Source organism: Schistocerca americana, chromosome 2 (genome assembly GCF_021461395.2).
Source record: "Schistocerca americana isolate TAMUIC-IGC-003095 chromosome 2, iqSchAmer2.1, whole genome shotgun sequence".
NCBI classification, from domain to species: Eukaryota; Metazoa; Arthropoda; class Insecta; order Orthoptera; family Acrididae; genus Schistocerca; species Schistocerca americana.
The window spans coordinates 644,147,291-644,162,138 of NC_060120.1; the positions used below are offsets into that span (position 1 = coordinate 644,147,291).

At 41.8% G+C, this 14,848-nt stretch overlaps 1 non-coding gene across 1 annotated transcript; it reads right to left on the reverse strand.

Moving 5' to 3' along the window:
• Window positions 1-7,412: 7,412 nt before the first annotated feature.
• Trnap-cgg lies at window positions 7,413-7,484 on the reverse strand. The gene has a single exon. It is a non-coding gene; the product is annotated as a tRNA-Pro (tRNA).
• Window positions 7,485-14,848: the final 7,364 nt, after the last annotated feature.

Below are 14,848 nucleotides of genomic sequence, written 5' to 3' on the forward strand. Positions count from 1 at the left end.
CAAACAGTCAGAGCCAGAGTAGGAGGAGATGAAGGCGGAGGCAATAAGGTCCTGCATAGCAGCCAGGCTGTGTAGAGGGCGTCATTGATGCTGCTCCATGCTGGAGCCTTCACCGCCACGTGTCTTGGGGTGGGAGATTTTTGCTCTTCTTCGTCCTCTGACTGAACCATCCACAGACACCAAAGGGTATGCGATGGTGTAGGGGCCAACACTGCTGCGGCCGCAGCTGCTCTGCCACTTCTCACGCAACCTTGCGCAGTGCTTTGCATGGTGTTGCTAGCCATACAGGCGCGCGTTTGATGACTTCCCCCACAAACACCACTCTAGGCAGCCGTGGCATAGCGAGCTGTTGCGGTAGCAGTGGTGGTGGTGGTGACACATCGGTAACGTAAGAATAATGGAAAAAATTAGGTACAATGCTCAAGATTTTTTAAATATGTAATGTAAACAAATGACAATTAAGTACATCTATACCCCAGAATAATAATTATTATTATTATATGCTGTAAAGACTATGGTTATAATCACCTTTTTACTCTGGGTCCCTGGATTGAGCAGTTCAGTCGGTCTTTTTGCTGGTTCTCCCACCCAATCAAGTATTTTCTCCTCCTCATCCAAAAATGCGAGATGACATCGCCTTCCAGCGTCTTCAGCAGCCACTATCTCATCTACCCACTCCAGTATTTCACCCACACCAGAACTGTTGTGGAGCCACTGATCCCTCTCATGGAAGTCATCCACAATAAGGTATTGATTATAAGAAATAACAATAAAAAGATCGGAATTGAATTTGCCTGCAACAAGATACTGATTATATGTAACAATAAAGTAAATACCACATGGAAGTGATGATTGCTGGTCATCATACTCAACACATACCTCTGCTAGATTCTCCTAAAAAAAAAAGGTCTAACAGCAAAATATTACAAATTTACTTACGTTCTTGCTGCATTTCGGCCTCCAGCAGCCACTGAAGGTTGGTCAGCTGCTGTTCTAATGCTGTAACATCGAGATGAAAATTTTTATATATGAACACATGTTACGATTTGAATACATCAAGAGCTGTTTTCTGAACATGTAAACTAAAACACACACACACACACACACACACACACACACACGCACACACACAAAATATGGACATTTACTTACATTCCTCTGTGGCTTCCTGGCTCTAATGTTAGAACAGTAGAAATGTTTTCTGAAGATGTAAACTATCAAACTGAATTTAGAAATGTACTTACATGCCTGCTTCTCATCTTGGGCATCATTTCAGGAATGAACGCTGCAACTGCAAGAAAGAAAACTTTTATAACCACTTGTTCACAATCTCGAAAAATTTGAATAATTTACTGTAAAATTTTATAAGTGTAGCGATTTGAACTCTTTTTTTTTTTTTTGTTTTTTTTTTTTTTTTTACATAAACACTTACATGGCAATTGTTCCAAGTACCACTGCCAATGGCACTGCCACTGGCTGGCCATTTCATATTGTGAGAATCATACGAACGTAACTAGGCACTTTCAAAGACTGATGATAGTTGTGGGTGGATTGGGCCTTATACCTTCTTTCTCCACCTGGAGGACCAATATGAACTCATAATGTCATACCGTCAAATTATAACGTGCCTTCTTTTTGTTCAAGTGGGCTGAAGCAGATTCGGTGCTGGTGGCTGAGAAACAGAAAAAAATAATTCTGGGGCAAAGAGATAGACGGAACTTTTGAAAAATTCTTTGTTTGCTGGCAAGTGACTGCATGTGGCTGGAAACTGGATGCAGCTTCTACCTTTAGAAAAACACCTTTTGTTTATTCTGGGACAAACAGATAGCCTGGCACTTCCAACATCATCTCCATCCCTCGAAATACACGTTGTTCATTGGAACACGGCTGTGGGGGGAAGAATCTAACCTTCAGAAATGTATCTGTTGTTCATGGTAGACACCCAGCACTGGATGCCTCAGGAATAGTGGCTCAGATTACAACAGTCTACTGATTCACTTTCACAGCTAGCTGGCTATTGGGCATCTGTAGACCCCATGCAGTGCCCACAAACTTTCGAAGACAAATCTATTGTTTGTTCTGGAGTGTGAGGTAGACACACACCCCAGCACACTTCAGAAATGGTGGCTCACATTATAATTGTTGTCTGCCGATTCCCTTTGACTACTGGCCAGCCATAGGACATCTGTGGGCCACAGGTAGCCACCCGCTATCTTTCGAAAATAAATGTACTGTTCATTCTGAAGGGCGTGGTAGATACCCACCGCAGTGCACCTCAGGAACAATGGCTCACATTACAATTGTCTGCCGACTCCCTTTGACCAGCTGCAGGACACCAGTAAGCCCAATGCAGTGCTGGGCGGTAGCGGAATGTGAGGAGGCTACCTAGTGTGTGTGGGTGGATGGCGTTGCGCAGAAAAGAGGGGGGGGGGGGGGGGGGGGGGGCAGAGGAGGCGGGCCCAGTGTGCGTCGTCTGATACCCCGACGTTGTGCGAGATAACCCGGCCTACACAATTACGAGCGCTGTGTGTAGTACCCGGCGGCGCACCATGGAGCATCTTAATGGTGATGCAAACAGAAGTTAAATAAAGAGTATGTTTGTTCTATAAAATCCAAATTACGTCATCTCCAGTGTATCATTTCCCGATTTCCCATCCTCTGAATTGATTTCTACCACCTATCCCCTTTTTATAAACGTTTACCATAAATAATTTCCTTTGACATTACGTCCTCTGAGTTGACAATTGAATTTTGGCGCGAAAATTCGATTTCGCCGCTAAAATTCAGAATTCTCGCGAAAATTCGAAATTCCCACCAATAGTATAGTTGGGGAGTTGTTGGGAGAGGGCAGGGACCAACGTGCCAGCTGGGGAAAACACATGACGTCATCCACTGATTAGAGTGGTCGTAATTAATTCGTCAATTTAATTAATTTGCAAATCAGTTTAATATCAAAAGTGTGCTGATACTGCCATTACAATACTACTAATAAGTTTCGAACATAGCTTGAAGACCACGCTGTGCTGTGAGCTCTCTTGGCAGATCTTCCAGTCCAGTCATCGTATTAATATCCTCTGGCAGATACCCATCCCATTCACAGACAAAATTGTGAAGAACAAGACACGCTTTTATAATATCAACTGCAAAATCAGGGTATACGTTTATAGGCCGGTGGAAGACACGCCATGTGTTGTTTAACATTCCAGAAGCACACTTGACATGATAGCAAGCTCTACACAAAAGATAATTGAGTATCCTCTTTCTTAGCGCCAAATGTGTTCCACCGTATGGTCGCATCAAATGTCTGAAGCCCAAATGCAGCGTAGTAGGGAACGTTCTGAGATGCTGTTCCCAGTAAGTATTTTTCTTCAGATAATTGTAATAAGTTAATCAATACCATTTGCCAAGGAGAAGATTGCTTGAAAATGGGGGGCTCCCAATCTTTGCCAATTCTTCCAACGTTAACATACCCAAAACGGTCTTTTGAATCTGCTACTGCCGTTAAGTCTACATCGTAACAGTCTTTGTAGTTAAAATTCATGGATCCACTTCTTGTTGAGCAAATTATGCGAACATGCTTGCGTTCAAGAGCACCTACACAATGCGGAAAATTTCCATTTTTTTTTTCAAAACCAAAAGCAAAGGATTCAAATTTATCTTTGAAAAATTAAGGTATACATTCTCTCTTTATTACTGATCAAATAGTTTCGCATACTTCTTTTACTATCTTCCTTGCAGTAGAAACGCCAATTCTGTAGTAGTAACGTACTTATAGATCAGTGAAGGTGTATCAACTTGCAAGATACCTGGAAAAAACTACCTGTTTCAATTTAGCAGCAATAGCCCATAGTAATTATGAAATAGTAGAGTAAGAATTTATGACTTTGGTCGGCTTTCCTAACCAATCCACATTCCTACACTTTAAAGACATGCTGATAAAGTTCTTAACGTAATGAGATGGAATTTACAATTGACTTATCACCTATTATTTGGTGAGTCCTCCGTAATTTATGTTTAATCCGAAGCTCGCTTAACCCGCTCTCGGATAATCGAGAGTCGACTTTAGTTTGTGTTTCATTGTTCCAGGAAAAGCAGTAACGAAGAGTTGGGACAATCTTCGCGATGCATTTTCAAAATCAAAGAGAAAGCTGAAAGAAAGAAAGAAAAGTGAAGCTAGCGCACCGAACATTAAAAAATACGTCTACACTGACCAGGTGCAGTTTTTGAAATAAACTATCAGTGCAGGGAAGTTGGAGAAAGTCTAGACGATAGCAGTGTTACCATTGATGACGGCCACCTGTGCATGAAATCGAGAGCTTATTACACCGTAAAAATGGCAACAGCAACGGAAACAATATAGGCCATAGAAAACGCCGCCGCCCAGATGAAGTTGACTAAAAATGTTGAAAACCTTGGAACAACCAACACCCATTGCCCAAATGATGTTCTTCCAAGGACTTATTTCCCATCTAAACAAATTTGACGGCAGTGAGGTTCTCAAATTTCATATGGGCGTTCTTGAATGAATTTCAAAAATAAATGATAAAAAAATGCTCAACCTCTACTACCGCAAACACACCACTATTACCATAAGAACTATCCCCTCCCATTGCCTCCAGCGTTTTCCCCCATCCTCAACCATCATACACAAACCAGTTCAACTCTAACAACAACTTCCAAGCACCTTTTCCGCTAACTCATTAGTTCCGTAATCCACAACTTCACATTTACCCCAATACAAACAACCAGCAAGCATGCCCTTCGAAAAGAATGCCACCTGAGTCCCAGTGGAACAACCCACTGCACAATTCTATCATCAAATTGACCAGTTTTCGGCAACCACATCTCCAGAATATAATCCTTGGTGAGCCGTTCCCCATCTTCTGTGTCTACCGATAACCTACGATTTTACTTAATTTCAAGTGAGTCAATTTGCTTTTAAGTAATACAAAAAGTAAAGCTTATGTTTAGGCTTAAATTCCAAGATGGACACATGGATGAGTTAATACATAGGCTGTATTTTTACTGTTACGTGCACCTCATCTTTAATTTTTTATCTCCACTGTGCAATAAATAGAAAAAACATGAATAAATAACATGTTAGTTTATTTGATCTCTATCATTTGCGTTACATAGGTTTGTCATAGCACATGTTCAAAACAACTTTTGAGTTGTCCACTTTCAAAAACAAAATAGAATACTTTCATGTTGAAGACCTTTCTATTTTTAAAGAAATAACTGGAAAAAGTACAAATGTTTTTATTTCTTTACATTTAGTACATTTGGACTTATTCATTTTAGTATTCTGGCATTGGATTTCATTATTCAGCTTCTCGTGAAGTTCATGAAAGGACGCTGCCGGCATTCTGATGGAGTTAAAAAACTTATTGTCATCAGGCCTAAGTTATTCAAAATGAGTGTAGGTTGTTCCCATGTGTTCCTTAATTTGGTCAATTGGATGCATCCAGCACTTCCACTTATTGGCTCAAATGGCTCTGAGCACTATGCGACTCAACTTCTGAGGTCATCAGTCGCCTCGAACCTAGAGCTAATTAAACCTAACTAACCTAAGGACATCACACACATTCATGCCCGAGGCAGGATTCGAACCTGCGACCTTAGCGGTCGCTCGGTTCCAGACTGTAGCGCCTAGAACCGCACGGCCACTCCGGCCGGCTTCCACTTATTCCTACGGTGCCTGATACGACGGCACAGCAACCCAATGCATCAACTATGCTTGCCGGTATCTCAGGCAGTATCAAACTAACATTTATTTAAAACAGGGTCACTTGCTCAGTTTCACCTTAAAAGGGTAGCTTCCAAATATTTTATGGTGGAAAAACTGAGTAATGTTGATGATATTTAACAGATAACGGTTCAAAAAGCAACATGCGTATTATCTGTTACGTCTTAAATCAGTGAAATAAAATTTTATTACGCGTTACCTTCACATATTACTTGGAAATAAAATAGTACGAATACATTACAAAAATACATTAATACATGAGGGCCGCAGGTCCTGCGCAAGCTTAAACAGATGCTGCTAGGAATCCGTTATTTCCATGTTTGTGAATGAGCTTTTCTGTCTTGCGCCTCATGTTCTGCGATGTGTATATCTTGCAGCTCGTTATTGGTGTTACTAGGCCATTTTTCACACGTGAGCCGCCTTTGATGGGCTTGTTAATGATAATTTTCTGTATTCTAGTCCATCTATTCTTCAGATGTGTCCGTGTGATCCTGACATGTCTTGTATATTTGGCTGTTGCGTATCGACAAATGGCGACATTTGGTTGGAGGATTTTTCTTATGATCGTTAGCTACAAACTATGAACGGTGTCCGCAACACGCTTCGCTACAGTAGCGAACATAAGAGCCCACTAGTGTAATAAACGCAGCTCGTGGTCGTGCGGCAGCGTTCTCGCATCCCGCGCCCGGGTTCCCGCGTTCGATTCCCGGCGGGGTCAGGGATTTTTCTCTGCCTCGTGATGACTGGGTGTTGTGTTATGTCCTTAGGTTAGTTAGGTTTAAGTAGTGCTAAGTTCCAGGGGACTGATGACCGTAGATGTTATGTCCCATAGTGCTCAGAGTCATTTCGTGTAATAAACGGACTGAAGAACACTTGCCTCGTGTAGTTCGCATGTCTGTAGGACGTGAATAAACCATTCTACATTTTCCCCCGATAATCTGATGTATTGCTGTGACGTTCGTGAGTTTGTTCTTCGATAGAGCTCCACGAAACCCAGCTCTTACCCCTAGCTCCCGAACTTTAAAGGGAATAGAGTAAAGAGATGAGTGCTGCTGTGTTTGCGTAGCCACTAAACAGATCGAAGATCGGTGCATCACAAGTACTAGGAACACAGTATTTTATTATCAACGTCTCGGCGAGGATACACCAGATAATCTACGATTCTCTGTTAAAATGTTACGTATATTTGTCTTGTGTTATTTAATACTTCAGGTGCGTCAGCCGCTACGTCACTACAACGCGGGACGGCCTCGAGAGCGGTACTACAAGACACGACCTCACTGAGACAGGTTCACTCAGTGGCCGTGGGATGGTGCACCCGTCGCTGACGCGAGCGCTGTGTTCTTGCGCGCATGCGTGGACGATCGCTCAGCTGGAAGCGACGCCTGCGGAGACGTCAAGTGCATTTTTCACACGTTTCGAATACGTGGATATAATATTTATCCAGTACATCTATTAGCCGTACAAGTACTGCAACCTTTGATTTTCTAACCTTTATTGTTAAGTACTATACTCACCAAGTTACAGCTTATTCTAATGAAATTGTATCTCACTTGAACAGGAAAAAAGAATTAAAATCATAATTAGGCGCACTGTAAGGTATGTTGCATTTTTTCTGTTCGATCACTTTGCTACAATTCATAACAGACACAGAAAAAATTATTGTGGGCTCGTCCGGGATTTGAACCCGGGACCTCTCGCACCCGAAGCGAGAATCATACCCCTAGACCAACGAGCCTCACTATACCTAAACGCTGCTATCAAACGAATGACTAGTATTATTACCCTGTTTGTTCTCTTTTTATATGTTCTTCGTTCTTTCCTTAGCGAGAAAGAACTACAGACACAGCTCACATCTAATGAACTGACAAGTGATCCTTTATAGGCTGTTGCGTTGGACTTCAGCGCTTTACTACTTGCTCTGTTCCTTTCATTTTCAACCAGTCTCACGATGTAAAATTATGGAAATAATCACGGAAGTATAAATTTCAGCGAAAGGGCTGAATTTTCCATTCGAATTATATGTGCCGTCATTCAAAAAACTGCTCCGCAAAATACAGAACAAGACTTCAAATAATACTTGGGTTTATTTTACAGATTGGACTTTACAGGCATACGACTTTCCGCCACTAACTATACATCTGTGTCTACATCTACGCTCTGCAAACCACCGTGAGGCGCATGGTAGAGGGCACGTCCCATTGTATCCATTATTATTCTTTCCGTTTCATTCACTTATGGAGCTCGGGAAGAATGATTGAATGCCTCCGTGCGCGCAGTAATTATTCTACCAATACGTATGGGGCTGCTGTATATTCATAGTCATCATTTAAAGCCAGTTCTTGAAACTTTGTCAAAAGACAATCTCGAGATAGTTTACGTCTATCTTCAAGTTTCTCCCAGCTCAGTTCCTTCCATAACTCTGTGACACACTTCCACGAATCAAACAAACCTGTGACCATTCGTGCTGCCCAACACTGTATACTTTATCCCCCATTAGTCCTATCTGGTGCGGGTCCCGCACACCTGAGCAGTATTCTACAACCGGTCGCACAAGTGAATTGCAAGCAGTCTCCTTTGTACACTGATTGCACTTGCCCAGTATTCTACCGTTCAACGGAAGTCTGCCACCTGCTATGCCCACAACTGAGCCTATGTGATCATACCATTTGATACCCCTACAACGAGTTACACGCAGGTATTTGTACGACTTAGCTGATTCCAACAGTGGCTTATTGATGTTAGTCACAGGATCTTACATTTTTTCGTTTTGTGAGGTATAAAATTTTACATTTATCAACATTGAAGGCAAGTTGCCCAACTTAACACCACTTCAAAGTCTTATCAAGGTCTGACAGTATTTCTGATGCCTCTTTCTGACAGTACTTTATCAAAGATAACTGCATCATCTCTAGGAAGTCTGAGATTAGTATTAATATTGTCTGCAAGATCACTGATATGCAACATTAACAGCAAGGGCCCCAGCATACTTCCTTGGACCTCACTTGAAGTTACTTATCTAACGAGACTCTCCATCCAAGGTAACACGCTGCCTCCCCCTACCAAAAAGTCCTCAATCCAGTTACAAATTACACTCGATACCCCATATGATCGAACTTTTGACATTATGCGTAGGTGTGGTACACAGTCAAACGTTTTTACGAAATCAGGAAATAATGCAACTACCTGACTGCCTTGATACAAAGCTTTCAGTAAGTCATGTCAGACAAGTGCGAGTTGGGTTTCACATGATCCATATTTTCGGGAACCTATGCTGGATGCCATTGATGAGGTCTTTCTGTTCAAGATACTTCATTATGTTTGAGTTCAGAACATGGTCTAAGATTCTACAACAAATTAGTGTCAAGGACATTGGACGGCACTTTTATGGATCACTTATATTACCTTTCTTATAGACGGTGTGATCTGCTTTTTTTCCCCTCCAAGAACTGGGCGCGGCTTTTTGTTCAAGGGATCTACATCAAATTATGGTTAGAAGAGGGTCTAACTCAGCCGCAAGTTCAGTGTCGAATCTGATACGGATTCAATCGGGCCCTGGGGCTTTGTTCAATTTTAACGGTTTCAGCTGTTTTTAACACCACTGACACTAATTACGAATATTACAACAATTCTCAGCACTTTGAAACTTATCAGCGAAAAATACTAAATGTATTATTCACGTCCCACAGACCTGCGAAGCACATCTTCACTCCGTGTATTACTTGAGTGGACTTCCTTGTGACCATCACCAAAACGTGTTTTAACATCAATTTTCGCTTTCCACTGATATGTCCGTAGTTCGTTACACACAACTAAACTCTCCATTCCTTAAAGAATAGAACTCCCACACAACACAGCTTCTAACGTTTGATTATTTTACAGAGGGGTTAATGTGTTAAATATTTGACTTGAAGCATGTAAGCGAGAAACAACTTAGAAAAGGTTTGAAATTCTATTTAAATTATGTTGGAAGTCGCTAAATGTTCTCATTACGAAACACTGGATTAATAATCTAGGCAGTTTGCGATCCACTAAAGTGAAAGTTACTTTTTCACTCATCTAAGTGTTAATGATGTCACATCTCCCGAATTAAGTGTCGCACAATAGTATAATTATGCAATGTGTGTGCGTGTGCGTGTGCGTGTGCGTGTGGCGAATAGAGTTAGTAGTAAGGATGTAATAAATTAAAACATCATGCTTGATGTTGAAGTTTTACTGTGCGCCAATCTAAGCATATGCTGGTTTTTCATGCCTTCTTTCATGCACTGTTTAAGACGTCATCTCCCCTTAAGAATGATTCGTATAATTATACAATTTTCCACGTACGTTCTATGATATATGTAGAAACTGTATGCTAAGTGTATTGCGAATAGATTCGGTAGCAAAGACGTAATAAATTGAATGGTCGTGCCTGATGGCGAGGTTTGACAACATAAACAGTGAAAATGTAGTTGAAAGTAAACTTTTTCCCTCTCATCGTTTTGTGTGGGTTGTCAGGGAGGAAAAGCTTCGTAAAGGTTTGAAGTTATGAGTAAAGTTTGTTGGATGTCGACAAGTGCTCTCATTCTCAAATGCTGGATGAATATAATCCAGGTATTTGCGCGCCATCAGTTACATTGCCTAAGACAAACACACAGTTTCTAACGAATGCCCGAAAAATGCGGACAATACGGTTTGCTAGAGACTTGTGCACTCCACCTTTGACAGCTAATAGCCTTGTTCAACAATGGCGCACAACTTGAAACATGTCGCTGTTTTTGACACACCCTGTAGAAACACATACGTATAAAGGTGTCAAATATACAGGGTGTTCCAGAAAGACGTTTTAAAAATTTTGGAACAGGTTTCTTACACCAAAACAAGAAAAAGGTGTCCAGTAAAAATGGGCTGTAAAATGCATGCCCTAAGAGCTATGAGCACTTGTTCGGTAGGAGAGATGTGTAACTCTAGGGAAGACGAACAGGTGCTCGTATGTTTTATGGTAGCCGTTTAGAGCTCGTGTTTATTGGACTTTGTGTAAGGAACCTGTATCCACATTTTTAAAACGTCATCTTGAAACACGGTTTCGTTCAGCACGTAACTAAGTATTGCTACAGCGTAATGTCAAAATTCCTTAATCATTTTTGACAATTTCGTGGTATTTACGTAGATTTTACAGACTAATAGTTACTGCATAAATACGACGTATAGCTCGAAGTGGGAACAGTTTCCGCAGCAGCCATATTGAATACTGCTGTGATTTAATTCAGCAAATTAAAACTTTTTCAATAGTTAAAATGAAAGCAATGCCCCTGAGAAACATTTATTAACCACATTCCGGAGTGTTGAACATAATTATTACCGCACAGTCTTGTGCTACCTAAGAATGTTTTGTTAAAATACTGTTCAAAAAAGTTCTCCCAGAGAAAACGGGTTTTTTTTGTTTAAAATGTGTAGTGCGAAGACATGAATGGATGGACATACTGTTACTTCAGCCATACTCTGGGGCCGTAGAATGCTATCTGTTCCATTACGTACTAGAAAACCTGGACTATTGTTTCAACATTTTACCTTTATCGTAAAAAACACCACCTATCTCTTTCTGTACACCGAGTGACCAAGTGTGCCATCACTCTTCCGTCGCACCAAGACGTCTAAAAATGGTGCGACGGAAGAGTGATGGCACACTTGGTCACTCGGTGTACAGAAAGCCCACTCATACAGACCTGTATCTACAAGCTACTAGTTGCCACCATCCAGCACAAACAATGGGCGTTCTCAAAACCTGGATCCACCGTGCCCATACTATCTCTGACGCCGACAGTCTTCAAGCGGAACTGGAACATCTGCAAAAAGTATTTCCGAAGAATGGATTTTCACCTAGGCAAGTGAACAGAGTGATGAAGACCTACAAACGACGGAACAAGGAAGAGGAAGAGGCCTTCAGGTCGACTGCTTATCTACCATTTATTGGGAATATTTCTTCACAGATAGGCAGAATATTGAGAAAGTATCAAGTGAGAGTCATATTCGCCCTCCTTCCAAAATTTCATCACTGGTGGGATCCGTTAAATACGACCTGGGCCTGCGTAAATCAGGTGTTTACAAAATTCCGTGTGAATGCGGCAAATCATATATAGGGCAAACAACACCAACTGTGCAGGAACGCATTTTGGAACATCAACGGCATACTCGCCTTCTCCAACCCACCAAGTCCGCAATCGCCGAACATTGTATTTCCACAGACCATTACATGAATTACAATGACACAAAAATTTTGGCCGATACATCAAACTTTTGGAGCTCGATTATCAATGAATCTGTGAAAATAAGACTGTCTGACGAGACTCTCATCAATCGAGATAGCGGTTATCAGCTAAACTCTGCTTGGAATCCTGTTATTGAGAAACTTCATAGTCGACGTAGTTATCTGCATAAAGATGAAAAATCGACCTCATATCGATACGCCAAGCTTTCATCGTGGAGGGCGCGAGGCGCAGCGAACAGAGCTGTAATGAAAGCGCACGCTCAGCAGCGCATGCGCAATGTCACCTCAGAATGGCTTTAAATAGCTGAGCTCAGCACGTACTCGTTTCCCGCCTCCACCTTCTGAAACTCCTGTCTGGCCGGACATGGGGATTGCATCCTACCATCCTCCACACCTACAAATCCCTCATCCGTCCTATCCTCTGTTGTGCCAGTGTTGCCTGGATCTCCACACCCACCCGCTATTACAAGGCCCTCCAAATCCTCGAACGCCATGCGCTCCGCCTTGCCTTCTGTATCCGCCTTCCTTTCCCCACACGGCTCCTGCATGAACTGATCCCCTTCCCCCACCTCCTCCTGTTCCTCCAACATCTCCGCACCCTTTACATTGTCCGCAGGCTTGATACCCCCCACCCTCTGGTTTCCTCCTTCCTCTCCACCCCCTGCCCGTTACTGCGCCTCTATCGCTGTATCCCTCCCTTTCTCCACCTCCACACCCTCCACATCAGGGCAATTTCCCGCGCCTCCCCCTCCCAGATGATGAACTTTGATGTGACATCTACCCTTCCTTCCAACTATAACCTGGCCTTGTCCACCCCCTCCCCAGGGCCCCCCTTTTTTCCTCTCCCCTCCCTCCTCCTCACAGAGCGGATTTTCCTCCTTCCCCCCCCCCCCCCCCAGAGACCCTGCACCCCATCCTTGCCTCTTTCCTTCCCACATCCCTCCCTACCTGGCCCTCTTCAGCGCCCCCCCCACTCATCTCCCCCCTCTCTTCCCCTCCCTCCCTCCCTCCCTCCCTCCCTCCCTCCCTCCCTCCCTCCCTCCCTTCTTCCGGTCTCCCTCATCTCCTTGCATCTGGCAGATCCTCCGTTTTGATCATCGTCAGTGTGCCACGTCAGTGTTGTGTATGTCAAGAGGTGTGATTTTAATTGTGTGCTGCCTTGAGGTTTATTGTCAGTGTTCGTTATGTGCTACACCATCCGTCAATACTCTTATGCTCCCATCATACTGTGCCTTGTGTTCTTTTAATTGTCGCAGTGTGTGGTTTTTTTGTGCGCTACTTTCTTTACAGTTTTTATCTCCATTTTACAGTTGCCCTTTTTTTTGTCTATTGACTTCCACGATGTTCCCCTTTTTTATATCTATGTTCACCATATTCTCTCCTTTGTATGTTTTTAACTGTCTTCTATTGTTTGTTCTATGTCTTTCGGATGAAGAGCAGTGCATATGCTGCTGCCAGCCCGCCCTGGTGGGGAATTGAAATACAATAAAGAAAAAAAAAGAAGAAAGAAAAAAAGTGTACTCGGCAGTACTACTACAATGGCACTCACCTGAAGATGGCCAGAAGACTCTGTGCCGAAATATCTTGGCAGGACATTACTGATCTCCGGCAGTTCTTCCTTGTTTTTATGGAACAATCAGTATGCCGGGAAAGCTTTAAACATCACAACCTCACACGTGATTATTATTATTATTTATTATTATTATTATTATTATCATTATCTTTCCTTTCTCAGACGTTATGTCTGGTTAAAAATGGAATGTGACGCGGACCTTGATCAAGCGTGACTTCCTTTTAACTGTACGGTATATGTTACATTGCATTTAGGAACTTTCAGATAATTGAACATGTATCAATAATTACAGATTTCTGTAGTTGTATTACATGTTTGGATGTAGCTGCATTGCGTTGATGTACTGGTGGATATTGTGTGGTATGACTGCAGTAGTTGATAGTATAATTGGTATAATGTCAACTTTATCCTGATGCCACATGTCCTTGACTTCCTCACCCAGTTGGATGAATTTTTCAATTTTTTCTCCTGTTTTCTTCTGTATATTTGTTGTATTGGGTATGGATATTCCGATTAGTTGTGTTAATTTCTTCTTTTTATTGGTGAGTATGATGTCAGGTTTGTTATGTGGTGTTTTATCTGTTATAATGGTTCTATTCCAGTATAATTTGTATTCATCATTCTTCACTACATTTTGTGGTGCATACTTGTATGTGGGAATGTGTTGTTTTATTAGTTTATGTTGTATGGCAAGTTGTTGATGTATTATTTTTTCCTACATTGTCATGTCTTCTGGTGTATTCTGTATTTGCTAGTATTGTACATCCGCTTGTGATGTTATCTACTGTTTCTATTTGTTGTTTGCAAAGTCTGCATTTATCTGTTGTGGTATTGGGATCTTCAATAATATGCTTGCTGTAATATGTGGTGTTTATTGTTTGATCCTGTATTGCAATCACGAATCCTTCCATCTCACTGTATATGTTGCCTTTTCTTAGCCATGTGTTGGATGTGTCTTGATCGATGTGTGGCTGTGTTACATGATACGGGTGCTTGCCATGTAGTGTTGTCTTTTTCCAATTTACTTTCTTCGAATCTGTTGATGTTATGTGATCTAAAGGGTTGTAGAAGTGGTTATGAAATTGCAATGGTGTAGCTGATATATTTATATGAGTGATTGCTTTGTGTATTTTGCTACTTTCTGCTCGTTCTAAAAAGAATTTTTTAAATTGTCTACCTGTCCATAATGTAGGTTTTTTATGTCGATAAATCCCCTTCCTCCTTCCTTTCTGCTTAATGTGAATCTTTCTGTTGCTGAGTGTATGTGATGTATTCTATATTT